We start from the raw sequence: 15,359 nt of genomic DNA, 5'->3' as shown, positions 1-15,359 counted from the left end.
TGTCTCATCTGTTCACACATCTTTCTTCAGCTATTAACCCGGTGCCGACCATCTCTGTGGACTACAGCTGCTCCAGCGGCTTGGTGACAGTAACTTGGGATTTGGTATTCGGGGCCAACTTGTACAGGGCCACGGCCGTCGATAGCACCGGAGCCTCCCTCAACTGTACATCGGCCTCCACCAGCTGCCACATCATTATGCTCAAATGTGGAGAGAAGTACCTGGTCAGTGTGACAGCCATCTCTGACGACTGTGAGAGCACCTCCAACACCACCTCCTTGTTTGAGACAGGTAAGTGGAGCACCTGTAGGGAACTATAAAACATGGCGTTTATTTGTCATTGTCACACCTCTCCCCATGCCTCATCACCTCTCTGTATGTGTTTCCCACATGTATGCGCACACCTACTCATTTTACATGTTATTGTCACATACACTGACACATCTGGAAGGCTCTTTATCACAAACAGTCCCCATAAGTCTGTCCTGTGGGACGCTGTTTAGTTTTCTCCCATGGTGTGTCCTCTGGTCTTTTCTCATGCTGAGCGGTGAAACACGCCCTCTCTTTAGCCACCGAGACCTGACATCCAACACCAGTCAGTCTAAAGCTCTAAACAGCCTATTGAAGTCAGGGAGTTATCTCAAAGGTCAGCTATAGCTTCAGTCTGGGAAGTGAAAATGTAAAGGACACACAAACACACATACAGTCCCCCAGGGAAATGATCGAATGTCCAGCACAAACCTGTGTTTCCTCCAGTGAAGTGTTGAATGCTACAAAGAGGTTAATTACAAAAGACTGGAGTCAAATCTCAGGATCTTTTTGAGGGCTTTCAAACAGTGGAAGGTGAATTGCTGAGCATGTGAGCCTGCTGTAAATACCTACTTTTAAACAAATGCAGGGCATCACAATATAAACTATTGTTTATTCAGCCAGATATGAGATATATTCCACACTTTTATAACCTCCACATTAACTGTTTGTTTTTTTTAAATGTCAAATTGCATTCCCCCAGTCCCCTGTGCTCCGGCTAATCCTCAGACCATTCACGATTGCTCCAGCAATGTGATCGTCTATAGCTGGCAGGCCACCAACAACACCCTCTACTATGTGGCAACGGCTGTGGACAAAAATGGCGTGGTGACCGAGTGCAGGACGGCAGACACCACGTGTTTCTTCACTAATACGGGCTGTGGTCAGTACTACAAGTACAATGTGTACGCTGTCAGCTCTGATTGCAACACCGACGTCAGCACACCTGAGTTTATCCGGACCTGTAAGTATGACTTGATATGTTTGTTTTATATATATTTAATACTTTTCTTATTGTCAACAATTCCCATGAAAATATTTTTCGTTATCATCCAAAAACTATTAAGAATACATTAATGAGCCACACTCCTTTATTATGATGAAAATGGGCCCTCTAGTTTATTTTAGTCCCCCATACATGCCCTGCCTACTAAATTTAATAGAGCACCTAGTGTGTATTACTCCGCAGCTGAAAATAGTCCCCAACAAACGCACCTTTCTTCCGATTTTATGTAATAAAATTTAGTAAAAGTTTTGTTGAAAAGGTAGTACTGCTAGACACAAAATATCTGATATTTGACTTTAACTACAATAACTATAATAACTAAATATAATGAGGCCAATAACTAGATATACTGCAGTATTTGCATGCTCATTCTCAAATAGCACCTTAGTTTTTAACATTTACATTGAATTAATGTCAAAAGAAGAGAGAGTAAATAAATCATTATTTATGTCACTCCTTTCCTCCAGCTCCATGTCTACCAACAACCGTAAAGACAGGAGCCGGTTGTCAGGCTGACATGTTGCTCACAACCTGGGATTCTGCTGCTGGAGCACTTTCCTACACGGTGGAGGCACAGGGGAACACTGGAGAAACCTACAACTGCACCTCCTCCTCCAACAGCTGTGCGGTGACCGGGGTGCCGTGTGGTGAACACCTCAGTGTGTTTATCACCGCCTCCAATGACAACTGCTCCACTCACAGGGTGTTGGGAGATGTTGCTCAGACTGGTATGTATTGGGAACTCTGTTAGACACTTATTAATCTCATTGATGTTCGGTTATTCTGACTTTTTTTATGAGATATTTGCCTTAACCACAAACTTTCCCCTCCAGTTCCCTGTGCTCCTAACCAATTCTCCGCATCAGTGGACTGCAGCCAAGACTCTGTAAAAGCTACCTGGACGCCGAGCATTGGTGCTATATTCTACATTGCCATTGCTGAGGACCAGAATGGGAATTTGCACAGTTGCAATTCAATGGGCACAAACTGCTTGATTGAAGGCCTGAGATGCGGACAGAATTACACTGCCAGCGTTATCGGCTCAAATCTAGAGTGCAACAGCAGCGCCAGCGAGGAGGTCCCCTTTATGACAGGTAGATCAGAGGGTTCGATCACTCTGGTTATTCATGTCTTACTAGTTTTTACAAACATATATTCAAAACTGATCCAAAGTCGAATGCACTGTGCATCTAATTGACTAAATCCTCTGCCTCTCCACCAGCTCCTTGTCCTCCAACCAACATTGAGGCATTCAGAGACTGTGACGCCAACCATGCTCTAATAGTCTGGCAGAACAATCAGCTCCCAGGCCTCTACACTGCAACCCTGGAGGATCCAAGCGGAGTTCAGCTCAACTGCACCAGCAACATGGTCAACAACTGCAAAATCACCTCTCTGCCCTGTGGAAAGAGATACAACGTCACTGTCGCCTACAGCGATGGAACCTGTCAGTCCACCTCGTCACCTATCAACATGAACTCAGGTAGTAAAGTGAGAGGGGCGAAGTGTTTCTGTCTGGAAGAAAAAATGAATATTACAAATAACTTATGTCGCCTCTCCTTTTAGTGCCATGCGGTCCTGAGGATGTGAGTGCCAGTGTGGCCTGCGTTACCGGCGAGCTGACGGTCACCTGGAACATCTCAGTTCCTGCAGAGAACTACACCACATTCCTATCTAGAGGAATTGGTCAGCCTCTGTACTGTAACTCTACAGAGACACAGTGCACCATGGGAGGTTTGCTGTGTGGAAGCTCCTACAGGGTGATCGTCTTCTCTGTCACCGGGTCGTGCTTCAGTCTGCCCAGCACGGAGGTCACAGTGCAAACATGTGAGAAAGGCTGCTTTAACTTCTTTAAGGTTGTAGACCAAGCAGTCTGAAATGTTCTCATTCATCTTTATTTCCCTTCCAGTGCCGTGTCCTCCTACCAACGTCACGGCCGTGCACACATGCGCTCCGGATCCTGTTCCTGTGTCATGGGTGGCCAGTGACAGCGCCAAACGCTACACTGCTGTCGCTGTGAGCGGCGGAGGTCACAGGTCAGAGTGCACGACCAATAAGACTTCCTGCAGCCTTCCTTGGCTCCAGTGTGGAGAGGTTTACACCATTGGTGTGTCAGGAGCTGATGACAACTGTACAGGTCAACTGAGTGACACCGTCTCTTTGAACACAGGTAACGCAACGCTGACCACCAGCAAGACTGGAATGAAAGTGTCATTCCTAAAGACTTATAAATAAGGTTTGATTTGTTTCCCTCTCCAGAGCCTTGTCCTCCCTCTAATGTATCCAGCTGGCTGATGTGTAGCGCTGCCACTGCTCAGGTGTACTGGCCCCCCAGTGCAAACGCAGTGAGCTATGCAGTGAAAGCCACCAGCAACGGACAGACCCTCACCTGCAGCAGCTTCAGCCCCAACTGCACGCTGAGTAACCTGGTCTGCGGCCAAGCGTACGACATCCTTGTGACTGCCACTGACGGCACCTGTGTCAGCAACGTCAGTGCCCCCCTCAGACAAGACCAAGGTACTGAGAGAGAGGTCTGGTTATTAGCCAAAAGATAAATAGATCACGAAGGTAATTATTCAAGCTGCTAAGAGGGAGTTTGATGAGTGGAGCTGCCAGCTGTTAAAGAGCTATCATTAATCCATATCATAACATGCAAGGGGCTTTGGTCACTTTTCATCTTTGTCTTGAATGTTTCTGACACAACATGCATGTAAAAATATAACACAATGTATTAAAGGAATAGTTTGACATTTTGGGGTCTATTTATGGTTATTCAATTTCCTGTTTTTCAATTTCCATCCTTATTGTGCAATTAATGGAGGAAATAAAAATATTCTTTATCCCACTTGACTCCAGAAAGTCACTGCAATCTGCCAAGAAATACAAATTTTTATCAAAACTTGGATTGAGTTAGGCCAGATGTTTCCCCCTGATTTCTGTCTTTATGCTGCGCTTAGCTAACCTGTTGCCTGTGGTAATTTAATATTTAGCGAGTGGTATCAATCTTTCCATCTAACTCTCAGGAAGAAAAAAAGAAAAAAGAAATGTACCTATTAATTAAAGAACTTCTAGTTTTGACTCAGAAGACTAATTCACATTGTGTTTTGTCTCTGTTAGTACCATGCGCTCCAGAGGACTTCAGGACGGAGCTGATATGTGGCACCAATGACGCAACGGCCAGCTGGAACACTTCTGCTGTGCCGCTCAACTACAGCGTCGCTGCTGTGCCTCTGGATGGAGATAACCATACAGTCACGTGCCACACTAGCAGTGCCAGCTGTAGGCTGAGTGGTCTTCAGTGTGGACGGACTTATAATGTCTCTGTCAAAGCTTCCTCTGGCAGCTGCAGTGGACTGTATAGTCTCCCACAGGCCGTTCAGACCGGTAATAAAGATGATGCAACGATGATCATTTCCATGAACTTTATTTTGTTACTTGGATTTATTTAATGCAGTAATATATTCCTCCAGCGCCCTGCCCCCCTGACAGCCTAACAGCAGTGACAGACTGTGGCGCAAACTCTCTTCTGGCCTCCTGGAACGCCTCTGTTGGTGCCACCTCCTACACAACAACAGTGACGGGCCCCGGTGGCTTCTCTAAAACCTGTTCCACGTCAAATCTCACATGCTCCGTCTCCGGCCTGCAGTGTGCCAGTCAGTACAACGTCACGGTGGCATCCCAGGGCAACTGCACCAGCTCCCCGAGTCAAACCGCCCTGACAACGGGTACGTTTACATATTTGTTTACATTTAATGTTAAGCATTTTCTTGGACTTGGATCACACGATGTGACACATATCCTCTCTTTACCTCTTCTACCAGGACCATGTGACCCTGTCAACGTGACCAGTGTCCTACAGTGTGGTTCGGACTCGGCCACGGTGTCCTGGGAAGCTGCTGCCGGGGCCGTGCACTACACTGTACAAGCTCGAGAGGACAGCTCTCAGCATTATATTTCCTGTAGGAGCAGTACAACTTCCTGCATGCTGAACCAGCTGCAGTGTGGAAAAGTTTACAACTTGACTGTGATGGCTGAGGATGCCACCTGTAACAGCACTGGAAGCAACAGTACAATTCTGATGACAGGTAGAAAAGAGCAAACTGGGAAAGAGTGCAAAGTTTTTTATTCATGTCTTTGGAAACCACTTACTCATTCTCTCTTTCATCTCTCCTTCTCAGCTCCTTGCCCTCCCTCTATCCAGAGCAGCACCCTGATCTGTGGCACCAATTCTTCCTCTCTGTCATGGACGCCATCGGCCGATGCCACAGGTTACGTAGTTAATGCGACAGCTACAAACGGGCACACAGTTTCGTGCAGCTCAGCCGCTGCTACATGCAACCTGACAGATCTCCTGTGCAGTGAAACCTACACAACCACAATCATTGCACGAGGAAGTCAGTGTGACAGTGCACCCGGCTCCGGCACCAACATTACCACAGGTGTGTTTGTGAGAGATCATTAAAGTATATGTGTGAAGTAGGAATTTCTTTCTTTCTGGTAAAACCCATATCTATATACTGTTTTCTTCTGCTTTCTTTTCAGCCCCCTGTTCTCCAGCTATTTTATCTAAGCAATACACGTGTGGTACCAACACAGCAGTGTTCAGGTGGACTGACCCTGTGGGACGCCTCGACTTTCTGGCTCAGGTAGCAGGAGGAGGGTATCAGGATACCTGCCAGACTACAAATACCAGTTGTGCGTTCAAAAATCTTCCTTGTGGCTTGGATTTCAATTTCACAGTCCAAGCTGAGGGGGCACAGTGCAACAGCACCCCAAGTGTCAGTGAATCTATTGAAACAGGTATTACTTCCACCATCCATGTCAGGTTTCCAAACACTAACTGATCGTCATGAGGTTGTTCCACGCTGCTAAATAGTCATATTCACATAAAACTGTGAAGTTAAGCTAACCGGCTGTCTGCTCCATCATATCAATCTTCTCATCTAACTCTTGGCAAGAAAGCTAGGAAGTAGTTTGTATTTCTTAAAATGTCAGACAATTGGCTAACTGGTGAACCTGACAAAGTGTCAGTTGATGCGCTGTATGTTAATAACTACTTTGTCACCATGTCTTTTTTTCCTTTCCCCCTCCCCAGTCCCTTGTGCCCCACAGAATGTGACCGCCACACTGGTCTGTTTCAATCACTCAGCCCTGGTCTCGTGGGTTGGAAGCCCCAGTGCTGTAGGATACAATGTGATGGTGACAGGCCAGGATGGACACACACACCAAGGCCACACCAACACTACCAGCTCTCAGCTACCTGGTATCCACTGCAATGAAACCTATGGCATCACGGTTACAGCATACTCCAAGACATGCACAGGACGCCCAAGTGCAGTTTACAACTTTGAAGCAGGTGCAAAAAGACTTGAAGCTAGATATCCATGTTATACCACAAAATGATCCTCAAATTTCAGCTTAGAGAGACAATAACAAACTCTATTTGTCTTCCCTTATCTCCAGGTCTTTGCGCTCCAAGTAACGTCTCTGTGTCTGCAGAGTGTGAGGACAGCACTGTCTCTTGGTCTCATGTAACAGGGGCTGAGATGTACATAGCAATAGCAACTGCAGATGGTGGACACAATCACAATTGCAGCTCAAATTATTCCAGCTCATGCAATTTCACTGACCTCCACTGTGGAGAAACCTATGCTGTTACTGTTGTTACTGTAGACAGGGGCTGCTGGAGCGAGCCTAGCTCAGCCGTGAGTCTGAGAACAGGTGAGAGGAAACTGCGATATCGAAAATAAAGAAACATAGATGTAGCAATTGTGCAGTGACACCTTTCTTATCAATTTCCCTCTGTATTATCCTAGGTTTGTGTCCGCCTACTAACTTGACAGGCCAAGTCAGTTGTGATACCAACACACTTACCCTCACATGGGACCAGAGTCCAGTGTCCGGGGCCAATTACACTTTACAAACTGAGAAGATAGGCGGCACACTCCCTCCTTCAATGCACACTACCTCTAATACCTCACACATGTTGACCAACCTGCTGTGTGGACAGAGATATGCTCTCCGCATCGCAGCACAGGATGGAAATTGCCGCAGCAGCTACAGTCCGCCCATAGAAATAAGCACAGGTAGGATGTGTTTCTATGGCAACATCTGCAAGAGACCTGCTTCAGTAGAGTTAAGGAAATGATCATAATCGAAAAATCTGTTTCCTTTCAGCCCCTTGTATGCCAACCAACCTCAGTGCTCATGCGGACTGTGGTACAAACAAAGGGAATTTCTCCTGGTCTGAGAGCACTGGAGCAGGTTTCTACACCGTTGAGGTGACAGGAGAGCACGGCCATATAGCATCCTGCTCCTCCAATGACACCTCCTGCGCTGTTAAACTTCACTGTGGCCGGTCATACTTGGCCACGCTGGTGGCTTCCACAGAAAGCTGCAACAGCAGCAAACATACTGACATAAATTTTGACTCTGGTAAGATACAAGGACAGGAAATTTACCCAGAAATATTTACCCAGAAATATGACAAACAGGGACATGCAAAAATAGCGACCAATCACAACTTAGTTTATCCATCAATAAGACAAATCAACAATCACTTATAGATCAAGGTGAAGAGGATGGCATGGCACTAAACATGTCATGGGCCACCAATGCACATTTTGTCATCGAGCAGTTAAGACAGTTTAGTAAACTTGTGTATCAAATCTCACAAAATCAACATGACCTATCAATGTACATGTATATACTGTAGAGTATGCTCATACCTGTACTGTAAATCTCTCCCATAGCTCCGTGTCTCCCAGTTGATGTCTTAGCCGAGTTACAGTGTGACAGCAACGTGATGAATGTGAGTTGGACACAGACCCCAGGCCAAGACGATTACACCGCCTGGGCCATCAGCACTGATGGACACAGAGCCTCCTGTAACTCATCGTCCAACTCCTGCTCCATCTATGATCTGCAGTGTGGCAAGGTCTACGGGGTGGCCGTCACCTCCTCCTCCATTGACTGCAAAATCATTGCTGGTTCGGACTACAAGGTTCAGTCTGGTCAGTGCACTGCTTTAATGTGCAAAGCTTGAATATGAAATAATAAAAAAAATAACTAATCTTTGCTGAAGAAGGAATGTTGTGATTATAATGAAAATGCTCCTCTTCTTTCAACCACCCTTTAGCTCCATGTAAACCTGAGAACACCACTGTTGAGCAGAACTGTAGCAGTAACGTGGTGACAGTAAAGTGGAAACAGGGCAGCACAAGACAGAACTACACCGTGAAAGCCACGTGTGCTTCAGGTGTTAACTCCACCTGTGACTCCACCGAGAGCAGCTGCTCCTTCCTGGACCTGAGCTGTGGTCAGCTCTGCACCTTCACTGTGATGGGACACACTAATGTGTGCATGAGCGAGATGAGCTCTCCTATGGAGAAGCTCACCGGTAAGCTGATTTAGTTTACTTTGACAGACAATTTCTCAAAGGAACACTGTTTCGGAAAAAGAAGCTAATTTGCTTTCTTGCTGAGAGATGGCTAAAAAGATTGATACTGTGAAGTATTTGCTCTAAAGCTACCACGGGCAGCTACCACTTAGCTTAGCTTAGCATAAGACCAGAAAGAGCGGGACACAGCTAGCAACCAGCAGGTTTGTTACGAAGTTAACACATTGCACCTTGATAAGGTTTAGTCAGGAAGAAGCTCGACTAAAAGCTCATGATAACCACTTCTACCTAAACAAAACTCAATTCCAACACCGAGCAATTAAATAAGCACTTAGCAATTAGCTAAAGTCCTTCATAGTGATGCTACAATTTTGCTACTTTGTGCTAATTACACAAACAATGTTATAATGAAAGCAGAGACCTCACAGATTACAACTACCAAAACTCACCCAACCAGCAGTCGAAGAACAGGAAAAAAATGAACTTCACTTTAAACAGCCATAACCATAAATGATGTATTTTCTTTGTTGTATTGTGATAAACGCTGCTAGTTGATGTTTCTGGATCTTTTTTTTAGTCGATTCCAGCCGTCTGTATTAATTTGCTTGTCATAGAGGAGCATTTGCACTCTGTCTTCCTCCAGCATCAAACACACTAGCCACAGCCTTGCATGATAAAACAAGGTCTATTTCTCCATCTGGTGGATGAATCGTGGTACTGAACTCACCAGTAGGTTATGGTTTTCTTTAAATGGGAACATGTAAAAGGTGGTCTGATTGATTGATTTTCAAAACAAGGACAATTATGATAATAAAGAAGTAATGCCTGTAGTGGGGTGTAAATTAAATAAAATAAATTTTACAGTTACCTTAGAAAATTTTAATGGCACAGATGCTACCCAAATGTACCCAAATGGCCAATTTCAAGATTCTGTCTTAACATGCCTTTACTAAAAACCTCTGTTTCACTTTAGTATGATCAGTCTGCGCACAGTTAATGTTCAGATGTTTATGATTTGGTTCGATAAAGGTTCTGAGCTGCAACTGCATCATTCCAAACTATCACTCTAAATTAAAGCGACACAAAATTGTTAGGCGGACATGAAATCTTTAATTTCTGCTGTGTAACACAAATACTGACCCTTACAACTCTGCAGAAATCTCAGATGTGTCATGACACCACGATTATTCAAATAGAACTACGAGATACATTGCACACATGCACGCTAGGGGTAGCTTCATATTTATTGTACAGGAGTAGTGGTGTCAATCTTCTCATTTAACTCTCGGCAATGCAATAGAACTAATAAACGTTCCCAAAATGTCAAACAATTTTTTTTATTTCATTGTATTTTTTATTAGTGTTTTTTGTGTGTTCTCAACTGTGCCTCTCTCCTTTTCTAGCCCCTTGTCCTCCCACCAATGTGTCAGCTGAACTGAACTGTACTACACTTAACGCTCTGGTCAGCTGGCAAAGCTCAGCTGCAGCCACAGCCTACAGCGTCGAGGCAACCTCCATGAATGGACACAACTCCTCCTGCAGTGCGATGGGCACATCCTGTACCCTCAATAACCTGGTTTGTGGACAGGACTACTCTGTTGTTGTGGAAGCAATGCACACTGGCTGTCCTGGCCCCTCCAGTGTCCCTGCCAGGCTCACTACAGGTGCGTATAACTCAGACATCGCACTGTTGATACCTTTTAACACAGAAGGAGTCACAATAACTGAGTTAACACAAAGTGACAGTAAACATCTGACCGGGAAAGATCTGCGGCCAAGAAAATAAATCAGTAAAAAATTAAAAAAGAAAAGAAAGATGATGCTAGATCTTAGTCATAGTCCTCAGAAATGGGTTCCATATTACTGCTTTTGTAACCAAGAATTAATTTTTGAGTGATGAAGACCGCAGTTTTCCAAACTACAGCATATTTTTCAAACTACAGCATATTTTTCTCCCTCCAGAGCCCTGTGTCCCCATGAATCTCTCTGTCCACTACAATGTGAGCACTGCCCACGTGATGTGGGGGGCAGCAAGAGGTGCCAGCTCGTACTCTGTGCAGGCTGTGACTGACCAGGGCTTGATGGTCACCTGTAACACCACCAACACCAGCTGCTCCCTGAATGGCCTGCAGTGTAGTCAGATCTACAACGTCACTGTGATGGCACGAAACCTGGTCTGTGACAATGTGATCTCTGAGACCCACTGCCTCATGACTGGTTCGTCATCTGAATGGGAAAAGATGCGGTTAAAAATATTTTACAGTTTGCTGTATTTCTTTTTTTTTCATTTTTAAATGTGTATGTTTTTCCTTCATTCAGAACCCTGCCCGCCCACCAACGTTCAAGCCAGTACGGCGTGCGAGCAACTAACTGCGACAGTTTCCTGGCAGCAGAGCGACCTCGCTCTGGGTTATGTCGCCTACTTTGACAGCCAGAATGGCCATGACACTTCTTGTGTTGGATCAGACACAGATACCCAATGTGTTGTCTCAGGACTGATGTGTGGCACAGTGTACAACGTCTGGGTCAAGGCCTTAGGTCGGCAGTACAACAGCTCTGACAGCACAGTTACCACTGTTACATCAGGTAAAGCCATACTCAATATATAGAATAACACGTATTACATACATCAACAAAGTTATCAAGAATTATTGTGAGAAGCAAGTTTAATAGCAGCCCATTCAATAGTTGTTGAGACATTTTACTTTAAACCACAAATGTAAATCTTATTGTGGTGCAAGAGGAAAAGTCAGTGGATTATTAAATTCATGATGGTTCATCTGCTAAAGAGTGTCTTTACAAAATCTTATGGCAATCAATCCACTCCAAAAGTTGCAGAGATATGTAACTCTGGACTAAAGTGGTGGATCAGCTGACTGACAGACCAACATTGTCTTTCCTGGAGCCACTGGCTAAGTGTTGCTAAGAAGAAATGTAAAGCTGTTAGATGTGTTTGCTGCTCCAAATCAGAGACAGCATCAGACTACAGTGGTAAAGAAAGTGTAACCAGCTACTATGAACCTCTAAAATTCATTTAAAGGCTTAAAAAAACCGAATATGCAGCAAATTCCCAATTTACTTAGCCGGTAACGCCTTATCCAGGTGTACACTTGTTAGTTTAGTTTGTGCATGGATTTAAATATAAATTCATATTTATCTTAATCCCACAGCACCTTGCCAGACGAGCAGCATCGAAGCTATTATGGACTGCGAGGCCCACTCTGCTACCATTTCCTGGCAGCTAAGCGTTGGAGCCGTGTCCTATGTTTCCGAGCTTACAGATTCATCAGGCCGCACCACCAGCTGCACCACCAACCACACCAGCTGTGAGCTGAGCTCCCTGCAGTGCGGGGAGGAATACAATGTCACTGTGAAGACTCTGGGAGACACTTGCAACAACACTGCTCAGATGGCAGGACACCTCACTACAGGTAAAGTATGCATAACAGCCATAGTGTAATTTCGTAGTAATTTGCCTCTGCACTATACTTTTGCTCTGGTTTATGCTTTAAGATGCTTGTTTAAGAAAGGAGATGCACTTATGACTTCTGGTGACTAGTAGTTCTCTTGAATACCTATGTTGAATACACTTCCTGTAAGTCGCTTTGGATAAAAGCGTCTGCTAAATGACTGTAATGTAATGTAATGTAATAGTGTGTATTGTGGGAGACAGCCAAGAGTAAAGCCACATCATTGTTCACATTCAATTTAAATTGTATTGCCACTAAGTTAACCCTTTCTCCCTCCAGAGCCCTGTGTCCCCATGAATCTCTCCGTCCACTACAATGTGAGCACTGCCCACGTGATGTGGGGGGCAGCAAGAGGTGCCAGCTCGTACTCTGTGCAGGCTGTGACTGACCAGGGCTTGACGGTCACCTGTAACACCACCAACACCAGCTGCTCCCTGAATGGCCTGCAGTGTAGTCAGATCTACAACGTCACTGTGATGGCACGAAACCTGGCCTGCAACAGCACTGTGGCTTCTGAACCCTCCCGCCTCATGACAGGTTTGTCATCTGAGTCAGGAAGAATGTGTAAATTATTGCACTATATGCAGGTGTGGCTCTCTATGTGTCTTTCCCTAATCCTTAAATGTATATGTTTTTCCTTCATTCAGAACCCTGCCCACCCACCAACGTTCAAGCCAGCATGGCCTGTGAGCAACTAACTGCGACTGTTTCCTGGCAGCAGAGCAACCTCGCTGTGGGTTATGTCGCCTACGTTGACAACCAAAATGGCCACTATGACTCCTGTGTTGCCACAGACGCAAATACCTCCTGTGTTGTCTCAGGACTGATGTGTGGCACAGTGTACAACGTCTGGGTCAAGGCACTGGGTCGGCAGTACAACAGCTCTGACAGCACAGTGGTGTCTCTTACATCAGGTAAAATCGTACTCAGTATTTATGTCATCTTCTGTATATTTTGTTTTTTTATGGTGTCCATTCATACGTCTACCCATGCTGTTTCCTCAGCTCCATGTCTGCCCAGAGAGGTAGAGGTCGAGGTTGACTGTAACTCTAATGGTACTGCCGTTGTGTCCTGGAATGCTACTTATGGCGTAGCAAACTTTTCTCTGACAGCCGTTGTCAGTGGAAGTCTTCAGACTCTGTGTGTGACTCAGCAGAACAGCTGTAATGTGACAAGTTTAAGTTGTGGGGAAACCTTCAACATCAGCTTCACCGCCACCAACAAACAGTGCGCCCTCACAGCGCCGATGCACGCTAACCTCACCACACGTGAGTGTTTACAGCAAATCCTTCCACTTTCCAAACTTTCCAAAGTGGAAACTACAAAGTGAAAACCATTAGTCTAGATTTGATTTGTTCAAGACATAACACTCATCCTTCAAAACTTCCTCTTCTTAGGTCCTTGCCTTCCCCAGCGTGTATCTGTTGACCTGCAGTGTGGCTCCCACACCGCAGTCCTGTCCTGGGAGGAGAAGTCTGATGTTGAACAATACGTAGCAAGTGCCATCAAGACATCAGGAGGAGATGAGCGGACGTGTAGCACTACAGGCGCTACCTGTCAGTTTGCCAGTCTGGAGTGTGGAGAGACGTACAACTTTACTGTTAAAGCACAGAGTCAAGGCTGCTCCAGCCAAGCCAGTAGCACCGTGTTCATCCAAACAGGTACCATAGAATCTTAACAGTTTTATAAGCCTTATTCAGTAGTGAAAAGTAACCGAGTACTTTGTTTGAGTATTTCCATCTTCTGCTTCTCTTTACTTTTACTTCATTCAATTTGCAGTGCAAATATTGTACTTTCTCCTCCATTTATTTTATTTTGATAGTTATAGTTACTTGACTATTTTAATAATAGATGCCGTGTTTAAGAATAAATTACCCAACAGCAACAACAATAGTAAAACATAAATATAATATATGTTATAAAATTGTAGAAAGCATCAAATCCTCACATTTCCTCACGAGTCAAAATTACTTAAACAATGACTTGATTATTGAAATAGTCTCAGATGCATTTTGTGTCCAACTGCTAATTGATGAATCAACTTATTGTTTCAGCTTTACTGGTAATTCAAACTTATACTTATTTAAAGGATCTTAGTACCCTGTTTTTTTCTCTGGTAGACTGGTAATCATCTTAATTCATTTTCTCTCTCTTTGTTTTTCTTCTGCTCCCCTCAGAGCCTTGCCAGCCTGTCATTGTATCTGCTCAGGCGTTCTGTCGTGGTGAGGTGGTCCAGATCTCCTGGCAACCAGCAAGTGGTGTTGTGAATTACCTTGTTACGGCCAGCGGGAGCCTCGGATATGTGGAGATCCAAAATACAACCCAGACCCTTCTGAAAGCTGCTTTACCATGTGGACAGGACTACAATGTCACCGTACAAGGACAAGGCAGCGAGTGCGACAGCATCCCCAGCAGCCCTGCCTTCTTCAGAACTAGTATGATCTTCTATCTGACACCACACTACACATGATGCACAGCTCCTGTCACACACTTGTGTATATTTGAGTTCACCACCTTCCTCTCTCCCCAGCACCGTGTATCCCCCGCACTGTGACAACGTATGTACAGTGTGAGTTTAACATGGGCTCTGTCAGCTGGGGGCCCAGTGATGGTGCCGAAACATATGTTGCCGTAGCAACCGGGCTTGATGGCCACATCCACCAGTGTCTCACCAACACCACGTCCTGCACCTGGAACGACCTGCACTGTGGAGAGGAGTACACTGTTGTGGTGAAAGCAAAGGAAGGCAACTGCACCAGCCTGCCCAGCAACAGCTCTGTCATCTATATGAGTATGTTTTGTACCATTACAGGGGAAATTTAGACAGGGGTCGGTTAGATTACCTCCACTTTATTAATTCAAATTGATTGCTAGTGTAATTTAAGCTTTCAGTCAGTGAACAGAAAGTCAGTTTATACGGAATATATGGAATTTGTCTTTAGGCAAGCATATAATTCAATACATATGCAGCATAAAGCTTCCCATATTAAATGAATCATGGATGAATATTTGCTTGGATTTAAATCAAGCTTTTCCTTCAAGGATATTCCAACAGTAATGTCCCTGTAATTAGTAACAAATGACATAGTTCTAAACAAGAGACTTCCCAAGAACTGACTAGGAAATAACGGACCAATATATTTATAGAACTATTGAAGTGGGTTGCATTGGGAAA

The sequence above is a fragment of the Anoplopoma fimbria genome, chromosome 3 (genome assembly GCF_027596085.1).
Source record: "Anoplopoma fimbria isolate UVic2021 breed Golden Eagle Sablefish chromosome 3, Afim_UVic_2022, whole genome shotgun sequence".
Lineage (NCBI taxonomy): Eukaryota > Metazoa > Chordata > Actinopteri > Perciformes > Anoplopomatidae > Anoplopoma > Anoplopoma fimbria.
Note: the sequence above shows the minus strand (reverse complement) of the source record.